Source organism: Erpetoichthys calabaricus, chromosome 3 (assembly GCF_900747795.2).
Source record: "Erpetoichthys calabaricus chromosome 3, fErpCal1.3, whole genome shotgun sequence".
Taxonomy (NCBI): Eukaryota; Metazoa; Chordata; class Cladistia; order Polypteriformes; family Polypteridae; genus Erpetoichthys; species Erpetoichthys calabaricus.
In genome coordinates, this window is record NC_041396.2 from 125,734,906 (window position 1) to 125,753,746 (window position 18,841).

At 41.0% G+C, this 18,841-nt stretch overlaps 1 protein-coding gene across 1 annotated transcript in view; it reads left to right on the top strand.

Moving 5' to 3' along the window:
• Window positions 1-18,841, top strand: part of slc35f6 (solute carrier family 35 member F6) — a 159,215-nt gene that overhangs the window by 81,476 nt on the left and 58,898 nt on the right. The gene's annotated exons all lie outside the window — the stretch shown is intronic.

Sequence of the window (18,841 nt, forward strand, 5' to 3'; positions counted from 1 at the left end):
ACTGGAGAAATGTGCTCGGATTTTCTTTTCCTGGTTAGGATTCTAGCAGCTGCATTCTGCACTAGTTGCAAACGATTTATGTCTTTTTTAGGTAGTCCTGAGAGGAGTGCGTTACAGTAATCTAGTCGACTGAAAACAAACGCATGAACTAATTTCTCAGCATCTTTCAATGATATAAGAGGTCTAACTTTTGCTATGTTTCTTAAGTGAAAAAATGCTGTCCTAGTGATCTGATTAATATGTGATTTAAAATTTAGATTACAGTCAACAGTTACCCCTAAGCTTTTTACCTCCGTTTTGACTTTTAATACTAATGCATTCAGTTTATTTCTAATAGCCTCATTGTATCCATTATTGCCAATTACTAAGATTTCAGTTTTCTCTTTATTTAACTTGAGAAAGTTACTATTCATCCATTCTGAGATACAAGTTAGACATTGTGTTAGTGAGTCAAGAGAATCAGGGTCATCAGGTGCAATTGATAAATACAGCTGTGTGTCATCAGCATAGCTGTGGTAGCTCACGTTGTGCCTTGAGATAATCTGACCTAATGGAAGCATGTAGATTGAGAAGAGCAGCGGACCCAGGATAGAGCCTTGTGGAACACCATATAGAATATCATGTGTCTTTGAGTTGTAATTACCACAACTAACAAAGAATTTTCTCCCTGCCAGGTAGGATTCAAACCAATTTAAGACGCTGCCAGAGAGGCCCACACATTGACTAAGGCGATTTCTAAGAATATTATGATCAATGGTGTCAAATGCAGCACTCAGATCTAAGAGGATGAGAACAGATAAATGGCCTCTGTCTGCATTTACCTGCAAATCATTTACTGCTTTAACGAGCACAGTTTCTGTGCTGTGATTTGTTCTAAAACCTGACTGAAATTTATCAAGAATAGCATGTTTATTGAGGTGCTCATTTAACTGCATAATGACTGCCTTCTCTGGAATTGCTAGAAAAGAAAGGCAGGTTAGAGATGGGTTTAAAATTTTCAAGAGCACAGGGGTCGAGATTATTTTTCTTAAGTAGGGGTTTAACTACAGCAGTCTTAAGACAGTCTGGGAAGAGCCCCGTATCTAATGACGAATTTACTATGTCAAGAACATTTTCAATTAGCACGTCCAATACTTCTTTGAAAAAATTTGTTGGTGTTGGGTCAAGGACGCAGGTGGAGGGTTTCATTTGAGAAATTCTTTTATGTAAATCAGGTAAATCTATCCTAGTGAAAGAGTTTAATTTGTTTCCAGCAGAATACTGGGGTTTAGGAGGATCCTTAGTGTTGGGGAGATCCATCCATCCATTTTCCAACCCACTGAATCCGAACACAGGGTCACGGGGGTCTGCTGGAGCAAATCCCAGCCAACACAGGGCACAAGGCAGGGAACCAATCCTGGGCAGGGTGCCAACCCACTGCAGGACACACACAAACACACCCACACACCAAGCACACACTAGGGCCAATTTAGAATCGCCAATCCACCTAACCGGCATGTCTTTGGACCGTGGGAAGAAACCGGAGCGCACGGAGGAAACCCACGCAGACACGGGGAGAACATGCAAACTCCACGCAGGGAGGACCCGGGAAGCGAACCCAGGTCCCCAGATCTCCCAACTGCGAGGCAGCAGCGCTACCCACTGCGCCACCGTGCCGCCCTTGTTGGGGAGATATACTATGTTATTTCTAATATCATTAATTTTTTGATTGAAAAATACAGCAATAGCCTCACAGGTTTTACTGGAAGTACTTAGGCATTCCGTTGAGTTACCAGGGTTTAACAGATGATCAATCGTCGAGAATAAGATTCTGGGATTACTAGCATTGTTATTTATAATCTTAGAGAAATAGCAGCACCTCTCAAGACGGACTGTGTTATTGTATTCTGTTATTTTAACTTTTAATATTTCATAGTGGATAGTTAGTTTAGTCTTCCTCCATTTACACTCAGCTCTTCGACATGTTCTCTTTAAATCAGACACTCTTTGAGTCTTCAATGGTACCTCCTCCATGGTCTTCCACCTTACTATTTACATTATCCTCGCTATTATAGTTGGCACTATAAACGGGCTGATTGCTTAGAATATTTGTAAGTTTTAAAGCTGCTGATGAGTCAAAGAAGCGTTTTTTAACAGTATGCTTCTCATGAGTGTTTTCTATCATTATTTCTATATTAAAAAGTAAAAGAAAATGGTCTGATAGACCCGTATCAATGACCTGCTTTATATCAACTTTTAGTCCTTTAGTAATCACTAAGTCTAACGTATGACCTGCTTTATGTGTAGGCTGATTAACGAGCTGTCTCAAATCAAAAGAGTCCAGGAGGTTCATAAATTCTTTTACTTTTTGATCACACTGATTATCTATATGAAAATTAAAGTCGCCGACTACTAAGAGTGTGTCATAGTTCGTAATTAAAATTGACATTAAGTCAGAGAATTCCTCAAAAAAAGACGCGTTGAATTTTGGAGGTCTATACACGGATAGTACTAGAATGTGAGAATCTCCATGGATAACAACGGCGAGATACTCAAAGGACTTGAATTTACCAAAACTGACACCTTTACATTTTAACTGTTTTGAGTAAATATTTGCCAAGCCGCCGCCTCTTTTTCCTTGGCGATCTGCACCAGTAAAACTGTAATCCGGAGGCTCAGATTTGATTAAAACAGCTGCACCATCTGAGCTAAGCCACGTTTCAATAAAATCTATTTTTTTATCACTGATAAGATCATTGATAAAAAACATCTTGTTAGTTAAAGCTCTAACATTTAATAGTGCCATATTTAACGTTTTGGAGGGGCACAGATGAATACTATGTGCATTATTGATATTTGGAACAGGAACTAAGTTATTTTTATTAGCGCCGCTCTGTGTGTATTTTTTAGCCCCTCTGTTCCTGTTTAACCGCTCTGTTCCTGTTTAAAGCAGAATAAAGCTGGTTTTGCTAAAGTACTGAGACTCGGCCTCGTGTTTTTGGGGGCAAGACAGTGACTCACGCGGCACAATATACTTATACTTGTACTTAAATACAGTATGTTGCTGCCACTTGATCTCAACATTGCAACATGTGATGGCATCACTTCATAGTTGTTAAAATGGTGGTGTGCTATTATTGATGTCCACGTTTATGAATATAAAACATATTGTTGCTGAAGTGATTAAAATAGTTATGGCTGAAGATTCTTAGTTGGTATTAGAGCTGTTACAGTTTGTCACATGGGTTATCCTGAAATGAGAGGGAAAGTGCCAAAATGTTGAGCCAAATAACAACGCAATTAATGAACTGATATGATACAATTAGATAAATTAAAACTGTGGAAAAATAGTTTAACTTTCTGTTGTAAAGCCTTACATTTATGCATTTCATATATTGTTTATCTGCTAAAGTGTTACTTGTAGCCAAGTCTCTTTTATATTTTTAATGACTTTTAAATATTCACCAATTACCCTCACCAGCAAACTTAAACTACATGTTATGTTTTTATTTAAGTCATTTATTTACTGTACATACATATGAATACTGGAACCAGCATCGATCTGATGCATTCAGTGCTTAAGCTAATGTGTCTGCCTGAATAATGCTCAATTCCTACTTCCCTCCACTTGATCAGTAGGATCTGACAAGATACTTCTCAAGGTACCTTTCTGAGAATTAGTATAGGTGGTATTGTGATGGCCATTATGCTAATGACTATTTACTGATTATCCTATACTTGATTATAAATTGCCTACACTCGTTTTTCTGCAATACAGATGAAGCTAATTGGCCTATAGATACATTAACTGACCCAGTCATCTTTTTATGTAATAGGATGGTATTTGCTAGTTTACCCAGTAGGCAATAATTTGTCAGAAAACATGCATATAAATTGGGTTGCAAAAACTAAGTACAGTGATCCCTCGCTATATCACGCTTCAACTTTCGCGGCTTCACTCTATCGCGATTTTTTCTCATACACGCTTATGTCACTATGCGTGGGCTTTCTGAGAACTTTTATCTAAGCCCCACGATGGCTCCTAAACGTGCTGCTTTTTCTAAGCCTTCTGACAATGAAACTAAGCGCCAGAGGAAGATGCTTACCATCCAGGAGAAGGTGAAACTCTTGGATACGATCAAAGATGGCAATACCCTACAAAAGCCTCCTCACGCATATGAAAAGACAGTGCCAGCAACTGCCTATCAAGATGTTCTTCAGCCGCGCACCCAGACACCCACTGCCTACTCCTAGTACTCCTTCAGCGGAAGAAGACAACGACACACCTGCTGAAGATATTGCACCACCTTGTCACGCTTGGGTCACAGATTTGCACAGAGACACAGGAGGTTGTAGAAAAAAAAGAACTTTATTCAAAGCACTGCAAACAAACATTTGTCTCTTTTGAAAAGTTTAAACGTGCTCCATGACAAGTCAGAGATGACAGTTCCACCAGGAGCAGAGAATGTCTGAGAGAGATAAACAAAACAACCAATTCCAAAGCTGAGAGGCGCTGCACAATACTTTTAAGTAAGCGGAGTACCGCGTGAGAGGTTTATCACGCGTTGTAGCGCAAGTAAGAAGGGTAAGGTGCAATGTGAAGGTAGACTGTCAGCTGTTTCAGGGGTTTTCCCAGGGGCGTCTGTGTCCTCTGAGGTTGCGATCAGCGCTCCAGCTTACAACCTGAAGACTCTCCTACTGAGCTCGTGCCTTCATAGGTTAGTGGTTGTGTGTAAGAACTGTGTGTGTGTGTAATTAAATGTACAGTACAATAATAATAATATATTTGTAACGTCTAATATGTCTTATTTTCTCTTATTTTGTCAAATATATTGGGTAATACGAGTGTAATGGTGACTAAAGGGTGTTATTTCATGTCTAGAGGGCTCTAATAATGTTAAAAAACGTATTTTGAAGGTCATAAACAGGTTTTCTATACTCTAACAGCGAAAATATTTGATTTATAAATAAAGAATCCTACTTCGCGAAAATTCATTTATCGCAGTAGAGTCTGGAACGGATTAACTGTGATAAACGAGGGTTCACTGTATAATCCATATTACTAACCGAGAATGCTAAACCGGATGATGGACGCAGGCACATCCGGCCATGGGCCGTAGCTGCAAAAAGACGTACTGCGCCGGCGCAACAAACAGTCCGCGAGAGTCGGCTGAGGACCCGAGAAAGGCGGACAAAAGAGGGCGAGAGAGGCGGATGAGGGTCCACGAGAGACGCAGGCGCAAAAAGAGTCCGAGAGTCCGACAAGAGCACAGAAAACAGGAGTGAGCACATACAGAAAGGAGTCACAAAAATGAGGCTCAACAAGCACCAAAATAAGGAAAAAAAACATTAAAGAGCACTCAAACGAGGGGAAAGCACGAAACACATTGCACACGAAACTAAACACACCAAAAAAAAAGAACAGACGAGCGCACAATAGCAAGGCACGACCATACCCCCGCCACCCTACAGGCACGGGACGGGACGGGACACACACCAAGAGGGGGATTCAACAAGCCCATGGAAGACCAAAAAAAAGAACACAAAACCACCCCACAGACCCTACAAGCAAGGGACGGGACACACAAAGAGGGGGAGAGAGGCGGATGAGGGGCCGCGAGAGACGCAGGCGCAAAAAGGGTCCGACAAGAGCACAGAAAACAGGAGTGAGCACATACAGAAAGGAGTCACAAAAATGAGGCTCAACAAGCACCAAAATAAGGAAAAGGCACATAAAAGAGTACTCAAACGAGGGGAAAGCACGAAACACATTGCACACGAAACTAAACACACCAAAAAAAAAAGAACAGACGAGCGCACAATAGCAAGGCACGACCATACCACCCCCCCCCCCCCCCCCCCACCCTACAGGCACGGGACGGGACGGGACACACACCAAGAGGGGGATTCAACAAGCCCATGGAAGACCAAAAAAAGAACACAAAAACACCCCACAGACCCTACAAGCAATGGACGGGACACACACAAAGAGGGGGATTCAAACAAGACACAGGAACACAAAAAGAAACAAAACGCTCGCGCAACAACGATCCCCCCCCACACATCCATAAGAAAAAATGTCTCGACTCCAAAAACGCAAAGCTCAACTAAAGCTTCTAACTAACGATGTACCTAAAAGTAAAAACTTTATGAACTGCATTAGATCCTACAATAGTTCATTTGCTTTTGCATATACCGGAGTAAATATCAGGCCACCAAAAGGCAATGGACCATACTGCTTTCGCATATGTGCACAAATACTGCATTGCAATGGAACAGTGCACCCTGAAACAAATCAACAACGCAAATATGCACAAATCTACATCCTAGATCCACATTACGCAATCTATCAATCAAAGTGTTGCATCGCAACAAGCACGGATTCAAAACGAAACACCTCCCGTCTCAGACATACGTTAATGGCAGGGAAGGCTACAACGGGCTTCTCACACAGCACAGGCAAATCGATTACAGCTCCAAAACAACACGTCCCAAATACTACACATGCAACAACGCGCCTCTCAAACGGCACAAGGAAAACATACACCAGGAAAATTCATTCGGATTAATGAATGTCATTTGCAATCATTGTCATTCAGTTCACTTCCCTGAAGAAACAACTGGCAATACAAGTTATACATTTACACGTTGTTGTCAAAAGGGTCAAATTAGACTGCCTTCTTTACATTCATATACTGAATATCTACAGAAGCTTATAACTGACGATGTACCTGAAAGTTAAATCTTTATCAACTGCATTAGATCCTACAAATCGGTATCCACTATGAACATTAACGGTGGCACTGCACGTGACATCCGTCTTGAAAAAATGTTGTTTATTGATGAATGTTCAATGACATGAAGTCACTTACTCAACACCATTCATAAACTTCTACAAACGTTTATGAATAATAATATTAGATTTGGAGGAAAGGTACTTTTATGAGGAGGAGATTTTAGACAGTGATTAGCTATTCTTCCAGATGCCATGCACTCAGCTATTGTTCAGTGCACCTTAAAATACGCAGACAATTGGCATTACTTTCAAAAGATACAGTTAGTAAAAAAGATACGATGTCCAGAACCAGATCATAACAATTGCTTATTACAACTGAGAGATGGTACACTCACCAATACAGATGGACTTCAGCCACATATTATTACAATTCCTCAAGCCTTTATCTGCGACGACTTAGTTACAGAGACATTTGGAACAGCAATCTCATTAGACCAAATGCCCCTTTTAACACAACGCACTATATTATGTCCAAAAAATATTAATGTGGAAAACATAAATACCCAAGTCATTCCATTACTTCCTGGAGAGACACAACTCTTTCTAAGCTCTGACAAACTTGACTCTGATCACAACAATAACCATCTTAAATGACCTTACAAGTTCTGAGCTGGAATTACCTTTTACACTTAAACGGCGTGTACAAAGAAATTTTCAAATAAACCTTTACACTGTGCCACACACTTTATTGTTTGATTTCTATTTGCATCATCTACACCGTCACACTATTCTATATCTCATTCATACATCACGGTCTTTGTCATTCCCAACACCAGGGGTTGGCGAGCGAAGCCCACCCCACAGACCCTACAAGCAACGGACGGGACACACACAAAGAGGGGGATTCAAACAAGACACAGGAACACAAAAAGAAAGAAGACGCTCGCGCAACAACAATCCTCACCCCCCCCCCCCCCCCCCACACACACACACATCCATAAGAAGTGACACCCAAAGCCACATATTCTAAAGTGAACGTCAACACCTTCACACTAGACAGCATAGGTGTCAGCATAGGTGGATCTCCTTACAATAAAGCACTATTAGCCGTTCAACTGCAGAAAAGGAAACATATTAACAGTGACTGCGATCCTCCGGAGTGGCAGCAAATCTGTTAATAAATGGTCGTACATGTCACTCAATATTCAAAATACCGGTCCCAATCACAGAGACATCAGTATCCACTATGAACATTCACAGTAGCAATGCCCGAGACATCCGTCTTGCAAAACTGATAATTATTGATGAATGTACAATGGCATCCAGTCACTTACTCAACACCATTGATAAACTTCTACAAACGTTGATGAATAATAATATTCCCTTTGGAGGAAAAGTTCTTTTATTAGGAGGAGATTTTAGACAATGCTTAGCTATTGTTCCACATGCCATGCGCTCAGCTATTGTTCAGTCCACCTTAAAATACGCAGACAATTGGCATTGCTTTAAAACAATACAGTTGGTACAAAACATGTGATGTCCAGATCCAGAATATAACAGTTGGCTAATACAACTGGGAAATGGTACACTCACAAATACAGATGGACTTCACCCAGATATTATTTCCATTCCACAATCCTTTATCTCAGACGACTTAGTAAAAGAGATATTTGGAACAGCAATCACATTAGACCAAATACCCCTGTTAACACAACGCACTATATTATGTCCAAAAAATATTAATGTTAATCACATTAATAACCAAGTCATTTCATTACTTCCTGGAGAGACACAGATCTTTCTAAGCTCAGACAAAGTTGACTCTGATGACGACAATGAACATATAAATTTCCCCTTAGAATATTTGAACACTATTAACCCTGCTGGATTACCACAACACGACCTTGCCCTTAAAAACGGAACAATAATCATGCTATTAAGAAACCTTAACACAAAACAGGGTTTATGCAATGGCACACGGTTAGTCGTCAACACCATGACACACAATGTTATTCAAGCGACAGTTCTTACAGGATCACATGCTAACAATACTGTTCTCATTCCTAGAATTGACCTTACAAGTTCTGAGCTAGAATTACCTTTTACATTGAAACGCCGACAGTTCCCCATTAAACCTGCATTTGCCATGACCATCAACAAATCACAAGGACAAACCATGGACAAGGTTGGCATCTACCTCTCTGAACCCGTTTTTGGACATGGACAACTTTATGTTGCCTTCTCACGTGTTCGCCGTTCATCTGACGTTAAAGTTAAAATTATAAATAATCCATGCCAAGGAAGACTCATTCAAGGACAAGACACCATCTTTACTACTAATGTTGTATACAAAGAAATATTCCAATAAAACATTAATATATGACAAACACTCTATTTGTTATTTCTATGGGCATCATCCAAAGCTGCACACTATTCTATATCTAATTCATACATCTGACTCTCATGTCCCAACGCCAGGGGTTGGCGAGCGAAGCGAGCAGGGGGCGGAGCCCCCTAGTGTTACTTGAGATTTGAAAATAAAATGTACTCAATGGAAATTAGTTTCTCTATTCAGCAAAATATTGTAGCCCATCATGAGTAGATTTGTGTGAAGTGATGGCATCATCAGCAATTAATGTAAGCTCTGCAGGAGACATCTGTGAAATAATGAGTGGCCTTCAAAGGAGATGCAGGTTTCTTTAGTTTGGCAGTGCAATTGATAGATTACATATCCCCATCACTACCCCAAAAACGTTTTATGTGGATTATCACAACCATTTCTCTGTTTTGGTGGAGCTGAAGGCTGATACATATGGCTTAGCAAGAAAACATACTTTGTTTTTTTAAAATGACAACATAGATAGAATGTGTTACACTATAACATTGCAACATAGGGGGTTTTCACCTTTGTATAGTATGTCCTGCTTGGTGAAAATTTTAGTAACACTGGTAGCTCAGATACCTGGATTGTAACAATGGTGTCTGTGCCTTTAAACAGGTTTACACAGATGCAGAGGGGCTTGTGGGATTTATAGTTTGTAGTTGTAGGCACTGTACATATAAAACCGAAAGAGAGGAATGTGGCGTGACATTTTGACTTTTCCATTTTTCACCAAGTTCATCACCAGCAGTACCTAAAACCCTTTATGAACTGGGCAGCAGAAGAGGATTTTGCATGGCCATCGGTTACAGGGATGGAAGTGGGTACTTTTTCTCCCAATCCTGTCTACAGTTGTTTTTTGTGAAGAGGCACACCTCAGAAAATCATACACCTTCTGGTCTCTGGTGGTAGTGTTCATTATCCATTTTTATGGGAAGCAGTTTTTCTTCTATCAACAGTTGTTTGTACTTCAGGATCCACACTCATCACTTATTGTAGACTTTTCCAGGACTGTAAATATTGTTGGGGGGTTTGTTTGTGGTGTTGATTTGCATTTTTGTGATTACCTTTTTTTTGGTGTGTTTATAAATAGTTATTATAGTAAATAGTTAATATAAATATTTGTTGCTTAATGTATAATCTGTTTGGACATTGTTCTGGTGTGTGTTGTTAATATTTGGGTATTGCGGTTTAAAATACTATAGGGCTTAGGTGTTGGCCTGATTCCATCTGTCCCTCATTTCAAAAGCCTAGCGACCTCATCACTACGCAGATCTGTTGGCAACCTCGGCACCCTCTGTGAAGTCAGGCTTGCTACAATGTAAACCTCATTTTTTTCACATAAATGGCGTGAAACTGCATCTTGCACTTCATCCATGCATCTGTCTATTAAAACAGCTGGTTTAGTGTTTCACAAACAGGACAAAATCTGCTATGTTCCTCCTGGAACAGAGATTTGACCAACAGCCAGACTGTCACTTCCAGAATCCTGGCATAGGCTTTCCCATGGAGGCTAAGTAGTAAGATCCCCCTAAAGTTGGAAAAAACCCTCCAGTCTCCTTCTTAAACATGGGAACCACGACCATAATTTGCCAATCCAAAAGCACTCCTTACCTCCATGTAATGTTGAATAGGGGTGCCAGCCAAGACACTCCAACAAAATTTATAGCCTTCAGGAACTCAGGATGCAATCAACCAACCCCTGGGTCCCTGCTACCTCCGTGACCTCTGCTCCAATTATGGGTAAATCCTCCTATGACTCTCTTGACTCTTCTTCCTCAAAGGAAGGCTTGTCTATCCCTGTGTGTTCTTCTGAAAAATGATAGGTCAGTACAATTGCAGCTCTTTGGGGTGCCAAGACGGCTGTCCCAGTTTACTTGTCAAAAATGCATAAATAACAACATGCAATAGCAATTAACAATTAAAAAAACAAAATAAGGGGCGGCACGGTTGTGCAGTGGTAGCACTGCTGCCTCGCAGTTAGGAGACCCGGGTTCGCCTCCCCATTCCTCCCTGAGTGGAGTTTGCATGTTCTCCCCGTGTCTGCGTGGGTTTCCTCCATGTGCTCCGGTTTCCTCCCACAGTCCAAAGGCATGCAGGTTAGGTGGACTGGCGATCCTAAATTGTCCCTAGTGTGTGCTTTGTGTGTGTGTGTGTGTGTATGCCCTGCAGTGGGCTGGCGCCCTGCCCAGGGTTTGTTTCCTGCCTTGCGCCCTGTGTTGGCTGGTATTGGCTCCAGCAGACCCCCGTGACCCTGTAGTTAGGATATAGCGGGCTGGATAATAGATGAATGGATGGATGGAAAAATAAAATAAGGTTGCCCCTCAACAGTCAGGTAATCAATGTTTCTCCTTATAAGGCTTATTTTGGTCAGCTTGTGGGTCTCCTCTCCTTGGTCGCTTACATCATAAGTGACCCCTTCTCACAGGATGGTCTTGAATTTATAGCCCTGAGCAGAAGGGGCAGAGTTATTTGACCTCACTGGACGGTCTTTCCATGCTGCATAATAAAGAGAAAACAAGTTAGTCAGTGGAGGCAGTGCCTCCTCTCAGCTTGGGGTGGTTTCACCTACCTGTGAAGAATTTGGAAGGTGACCCTCTAAAGTGCATGTGTGACATGCCACCCCCTTAGCTCAGGAGGACCGAGCCATGAGATTGTGGGCCTGGGAGAGGGCATCAGCATTGCTGTGGAGGGACCCCCGCCTGTGGAGCACCATGTACTGGTATGGTTGGAGACTGAGGAACCAATTGGTTACACTAGGGTTGGAATCCTTGTGGACACATAACCACTGGAATGGTGCATGTTCGGTGACCAGGGTAAACTCATGGCCTAGGAGGTAGCACAAGAGCTAAGTGATAGCCCATATAATGTCATGGACTTCCTGTTGAATTGCTGCGTACTTTGTCTCCCAGTCCAACAGTCTCCAGCTGATATACATCACAGGGTCTTCAGGTTAGTCAGTGACTTGGCCCCAAGGCCAATGTCTGAAGCATCAGTGTGGAGGAAGAGAAGGAGAGAAAAGTTAGATGAGAGTAGAATAGAAGCTGAGGCGAGCACAAAGTGAGGCCCTGGTGATATGAAACCACTCGTTGGGTCTACTGCAGAGACTGCATTCCTCAGAATCTTCCTCATCATTCCATTGTGCACACTTAAAAGTGGCAAGCGTGGAACGAAAGGTGTGGTTCCCACGGATGCTGCTGGATTGGGGGGTGGATCCACAGGTGATACCGGTGGTTGGTCTGCAGCGCCCTGTCACAGATTGGCAACATCATATTGGGTGGCCACGCTATTACCTGATGTTTTGCATGGTGAGGCGTCACCTTCAGATGGGTTATCACCATCCATGATCAAGCTCCTCCTCTCAGCTGGGTACAGTCAGTTATCTGCTTTGACCACCATCTGCAGTGTCCTTAACTGCCCTTCCTTGTAGAATGATCCAACAAAGCACAGTGAGCTATAGTTGAGTCTCACCAGGTATACAGGTGAAGTTGGTATATGGTGATGTGTGTTGTGACTGGACATATTGGCCTGCAACAACGGAAATGTTGCTGCTGGAGTCATATAGGAGGCAGATGGGTGGGTTCATTAACTCAGGCCATGTCTGTAAAAGGAAGCCGTGCCTTCTTAGAGGAGCTGCGGTTCTTTGACTCTTTTCAATCTGGTTTCGGAGATGACATTCTACAGAACCAGCTTTTCTTAGTTTTTAATAATCTTTTAATTGCTGCTAATGCAAGACAGTGCTCTGTGCTTGTACTGTTAGATCTTACTGCAGCATTTGATACAGTGGACCATCGGATTTTAATTAATAGATTAGAGCTATCAGGTGTCTCTGGCTCTGCTTTGGACTGGTTCTCCTCTTATTTGTCGTTTAGGAGTTTTTCTGTTGGTGTGGCTGGCTTTTCATCTGACTCTGCTCCTTTGATATGTGGAGTGCCACAGGGCTCGGTTCTTGGAGCTGTACTTTTCTCTTTATTTATTCTTCCCCTATTTTAGATTCTTAACTCTTTTAAGGATATTTCATATCATCTCTTTGCAGATGATATACAGCTTTATTTTTCATTTAAACCTAACCGAATTAATACTTTGGTCACTTTGGTTGATTGTCTGTCTCAGGTTAATGACTGGCTCAGTAGTAATTACCTGCAGTTGAATTCAGGAAAGACTGAGGTACTAATTGTTGCTCCTCCTGTTCTTAATTCTGAGATTAGCTTAAAATTATCTTCTTTCTCTCTTGTTATTAAGTCGAGTTTACGTAACCTTGGGGTTATTTTTGTACCAGTCCTTGACACTTGATTCATATGTAAGTCAGCCGCTTGTGTTTCTTTCATTTAAGAAATCTTTCTAAACTAAGAAACACTGTTTCAAAATAAGAATTGTAGATGCTTGTTCATTCTTTTATTTCCTCATGACTTAATTACTGTAATGCTCTTTATACAGGTCTCTCACGTCTGCAGTTAGTCCAAAATGCAGCTGCCAGCCTCCTAACTCGTGCTTGCCAGAATGATAATATCATTCCCATTTTGCGCACACTGCATTGGCTCCCATTGTTTTATAGAATTCATTTTAAATTTTTGGTACTTACTTTTAGAGCTTTGCATGAACAAGCTCCTGAGCACCTAACCAGATTACTTCAATGCTATACAGCTTGTCAGACTCTTAGGTCTGGGCAACAGGGGCTTTTAGTTGTCTCACGCACTCGGCTAAAAACCCGTGGGGATTGTGCCTTTCAGTCTGTGGCACCAAGACTATGAAATAGCCTGCCTTATAGATTCTTTTAAAAAACTAGGGGGCTCTGACCCTTACTCGCTTTGCTCGCCAACCCCCAGACGGGCGCTACGCACTAGCCGCTTCACGGGTCTGCCACTCACGTATGGGGAAGTGGATGTACAATTTAAACAGATTGTTATTTTCATGGGAATTGTTACATATGCATAATAGACCTAACTATTTTACATTACAGTGAGTAATTAACCATAGTAAAAAATAGTAAAACGTAATAAATTGAAAGAAAATTATGTTTCATGTTGCATTAGAGGTATTTGTTGTGTTATACATTTTTGTTCTGTTTGGTTTTGAAATTAATATGTAATTACTTTTTAAACTTACACTTGTACTGTAAACTTCCGTAAAAACAATATTTGGAATTAACTTTTCGTCAATTTTGCATTGAATTTTGATTCAGTGTTTGGAGTTACATCATGACAACTGTCACACACGTGCGAGTAGGGGGCAGCTAAAGGGCTTCCATAATTGTAATAAACATCCGACCACGGAGTGGCAGGGTGCACTGACCGTCTTTCTCAGTTCCCTGCAGACCTTTCCCGGGAAATCCTGCAAGGTTCCGGCACCTCCGAAGACATCACTTCTGGTTCCGGCCCATTTGATGATGTCACTTCCGGTCCAGATGTTGTTGATTCCTGGTTCAGGCCCTTTGATGACGTCACATCCGGTCCAGATGATGTTACTTCTGGTTTCAGTCCCTTTGATGACATCACTTCCTATACTGGCCTTTAAAGCTGCCATCTTTGCCACATGTAATCAGTTCTGTTTTGGACTCAGTCTGGTGAATATCTCTGTTACTAAAAAGCCTTTTGCAGCCAGGGATATTATACAGGTGGCTACCCCAAACCTTTTTATGATGTCTGGACTCATTTATTATAACACAAGGCAACGTATAACTACCCGTGAATGAATATCATTTCTTTCTCTCTAATAAATAAACCAACTTTTTCGAAATGTTTGTGCTTGTGATTTGTTCATTCTCATAGCAAAAGCTATTCTAACGGGAAACTCTAAACATTTTAATATGAATGGCATATCAAGATCTCCTTTGGTGTTATCCATGGAAGATGTACTACATTACCTTTCTTGTCGCCTGTTAAAATTTTACATGTCAGAATTGTTCGACCAATTTTGAATACAACTAATCTTGTCCTATCTTGTCCTATCACTCATACATAAATTACGCAATAACATTACGATACGTCCTTCTTTCAATAGTAATTCGGCGGGTGGAAGACCGGACAGTGTTAACGGTTTTAGATATTCTAAGGGATATTATAAATTGATGTTTTCATCTCCACAACATCACCACCAACTGTTTCAGCATAGTCTATTGATATGCATTTAACCAATTTGCCAATTTGATCGTAAAATTTACCGGAGTTGAGAGTGCAGGAATTGTGTCTGACGAAAGCATTCACACGAATGAGGGATGAGAGTTCCGTGGGTGTGGGCTGTTAACCTGAAATGGTTGAGAGGAGTACGGAATTTGAAAAAATCTCTTGGCAATAGTCTCGTCTCGTGGGACTTGAAAAAATCTCTTGGCAATAGTCCTATCTTATCTCAAGATTCTCTTTTATAATAGAGTGACAACTAAAAACATTTTTAAACAGGCTTTTAATCAGTGCTGAGTAGTTCCTGTTTGTTTATTTATTATTTTTATTGGTTTTGTTCGTTTTGTTTTAACTGTTGTATTTGTATCGCATTGCTGTTCAGCACTCTGTGACCTTTTGTCTGCGAAGGGCACTATGCGACCGCACAGCAATGCCTGTTTCCTCAGGCCCATCCGCACTCCATGGGGTCATCCACTCGGGGACAGTTGGACACAGTTTGCCTAGGTTCGCCACATCAGTAGCAACAGAGTGGCACAAATGAGCAGTCTTCTCTTGGGGGGTTGGGGGATTTTGATTGGTCACTGCCTCTCTAGTACCGGTATGGACTCTGGGAATGCATCAATCGGGTCTGCCCCCACTCATCTGGCTGCTCCATCTGGTTCTTCCATCTGGCTGGCAGATCCGTACTGCTCGATGATGGCCATGAGCTGTTCCATGTCCACCCATGGTTGCCGAATCACAGGGCAGACAAGATACTCCAGGAGAACGTGAACCAAATAATGAGCAGCCACCATCTTAACGACCCCACAAATCGAAAGCTTTGACCATTGCCAATTGATGTGGGTCGAAACGCCGTTCCAGGCATTTCTGGGCTTGACCCACCTGAGTCAAACCATAATGGGCCAAGATCTCCCTCTTCAGGTTACTGTAGTCAGCTGCTGCCTGCTTTTCCAGGTCCTAATACACCCTCTCCACTTCACCTGTTAAGATAGGAGAAAACAAGTACTGTACACCTATTCTTGCTGTGGCCATCGCAGGTGAGTGGTCATGTGCTCAATAATTAGCCAAAAAAGTCTCTACATTGTCCCAAGAACACATCGGGATGAGTAGTTGTGCGGGCCCTTGACTCCTGCCAAGATAGTGAACATTTGCTGCCTCGCATCTAGCCTCTGCATCAAGCAACTTAGTTTGCTGTACCTGCAGCAGTTTGACTTGCTCAGTATGCTGGTGCACCAACTTGGCTAAGTTAATCTGTTCCGCCATCCTGCCGGCTGCGCCACCTGTGGCCGTTCTAGAAATAATAGGTCAGTACAATGGCAGCTCTTTGGAGTGTCAAGTCAGCTATCCCCGTTTACTTGTCAACAATACGCAAAATAACGCACAATGGTGTTTAACGATTATATAAACAAAGTAAGGTTTCCCCTCAACAATCAGGTAATCAGTGTTTCTTCTCGTAAAGCTCTTTTTGGTCAGCTTGTGGAGCTCCTCTCCTTGGTCGCTTAAGCCATAATTGATCCCTTTCCTCTGCGTGGTCTCGAATTTATAGCCCTGGGAGTAGAAGGGGCGGAGTCAATCTCCCTAAACAGGGCGATTTTATCCATGCAGGGCCCTGGTTTCCCTTTCTTGTGGGGCACTTGTTCATAGTAGGGTCACCCAAAGTAAATTAGTCCGAGGTGAGGGAACAGACCAAGTGCGGTTCTGTTAACCCTTATGAAAATGTTTAATAAGGACCCAGTAACCATCTCACACTGCCTTGCTTATATTTTGTGCATTTTCCATATCCAAAGTCACTAATAAATTATGGTTGGTGAGATACCAATTTAGTGCTTATAATAGGAGTATTGCCTAAATTTGCATACTTAGCTAGATGGTGTACATGCAAATTAAGATTGTCATTACAATAACAATCTTCCTGTTTAATCAAACAATAACTTCTGTTAAATAGTTTGGTTCATCACACTGATTTGGTTGACCACTTCTTAGCTACCAATTCATTCATCTTTGTTTTCTATATTAAATGAGGTACTTTTGTACCTGTTTTACAATGCATGGCTATTAACAATGAGAAAACCCTGTGGACAAATTGAAAATTACAGGAATTACAGGACAGCAATACGTCATACTCAATTAAAACATTAATGCCTCTCCTTCGCTGATAACATCATCAATCATCAATGTTAAATGAAACAATTAGAACATTAGAATAATCCAAATGAGAACAGGCCATTCAGCCAAACAAAACTCGCCAGTCCTTTCCACTTATTTCTTCCAAAAAAAATCAAGTCGAGTTTTGAAAGTCCCTGTAGTCCTGGAATCGGCCTAGTCGCTCTTCTCTGAACCTTTTCTAGTGCTGCTATGTCCTTTTTGTAGCTTGGAGACCAAAATTGCACACAGTATTCCAGATGAGGCCTCACTAGTACATTATAAAGGTTGAGCATAACCTCCTTGGACTTGTACTCCACACATCGTACTATATAACCTAACATTCTGTTTGCCTTCTTAATGGCTTCTGAACACTGTCTGGAAGTCAATAGCTTAGAGTCCACTATGACTCCTAAATCCTTCTCATAAGGTGTACTCTCAATTTTCCAACTGCCCATTGCATATTCAAACCTAACATTTTTACTTCCTATGTGTAATACTTCACATTTACTGACATTCAATTTCATCAGCCAAAAATCTGCCCAAGCCTGTATGCTATCCAAGCCCTTCTGTAATGAAATAACGGATTCCAAATTATCTGCTAATCCACCTATCTTGGTATCATTTGCAAACTTAACCAGCTTGTTACTTATATTCCTGTTTAAATCATTTATATCTATGAAAAATAGCATTAACATGCTCTTAACATCAGCCAATTCTGATGAGGTTCCGTGAACCATCAACCTGAAAATTCTACATATCATTCAACCCTGGCTTTGGGTGCATCATTTAATTTTCAACCCCCACAGAGTGTCACAGACATTTCATTATGTTGCATGTTTCTTGTTTCTCAATGCTTTAAAGATTGAAGAAAGAAAAAATGATAATACTGAATATGAGGCATAAATCTAATATACTGTACTATTAAACTGTTGAACATTTGGTATAAATTTACTGATAAGTATGCCTATTAGATCAAAATGAAATTACAACTTAAAAATGAGCAACATTCATCTATTTTTTTTAACTCTTATGCAGTTCAGGGTCAATGTCAGATTCAAGAGTGGAACTAACCCTTTGTACATACAACTGCATTCAATCATAGTGGTGCATTTCAGAGTTATTAACCTAATTTGCACATGTTTGGGATGTGGGAGAAAAAGTAATTTACAAGCCAGCAGAATGCACAAACTGCATATATGTAGGATTCAAACTTATCAGTTTGAAGATGTGAGGCAGGAACACTAGCAAATAGATAAAAATTCTTGGGTGATTTATTTGAAAATTCAAATTGTGCGAATAGTTTTAGTTTTTTAAAAATGACTTGTTGTAATACAGTATACTACCCTATATAGCCCTACTTCAACATTACTTTTTTTTCTAAAGTACCTTACAATAATTGTAGAAATATGTACATAAACCATAGAGATGTTAAAACTGACATACTGCCTTTTCCTTAAGTTCTAGTCAACATAGATTAATGTTAAG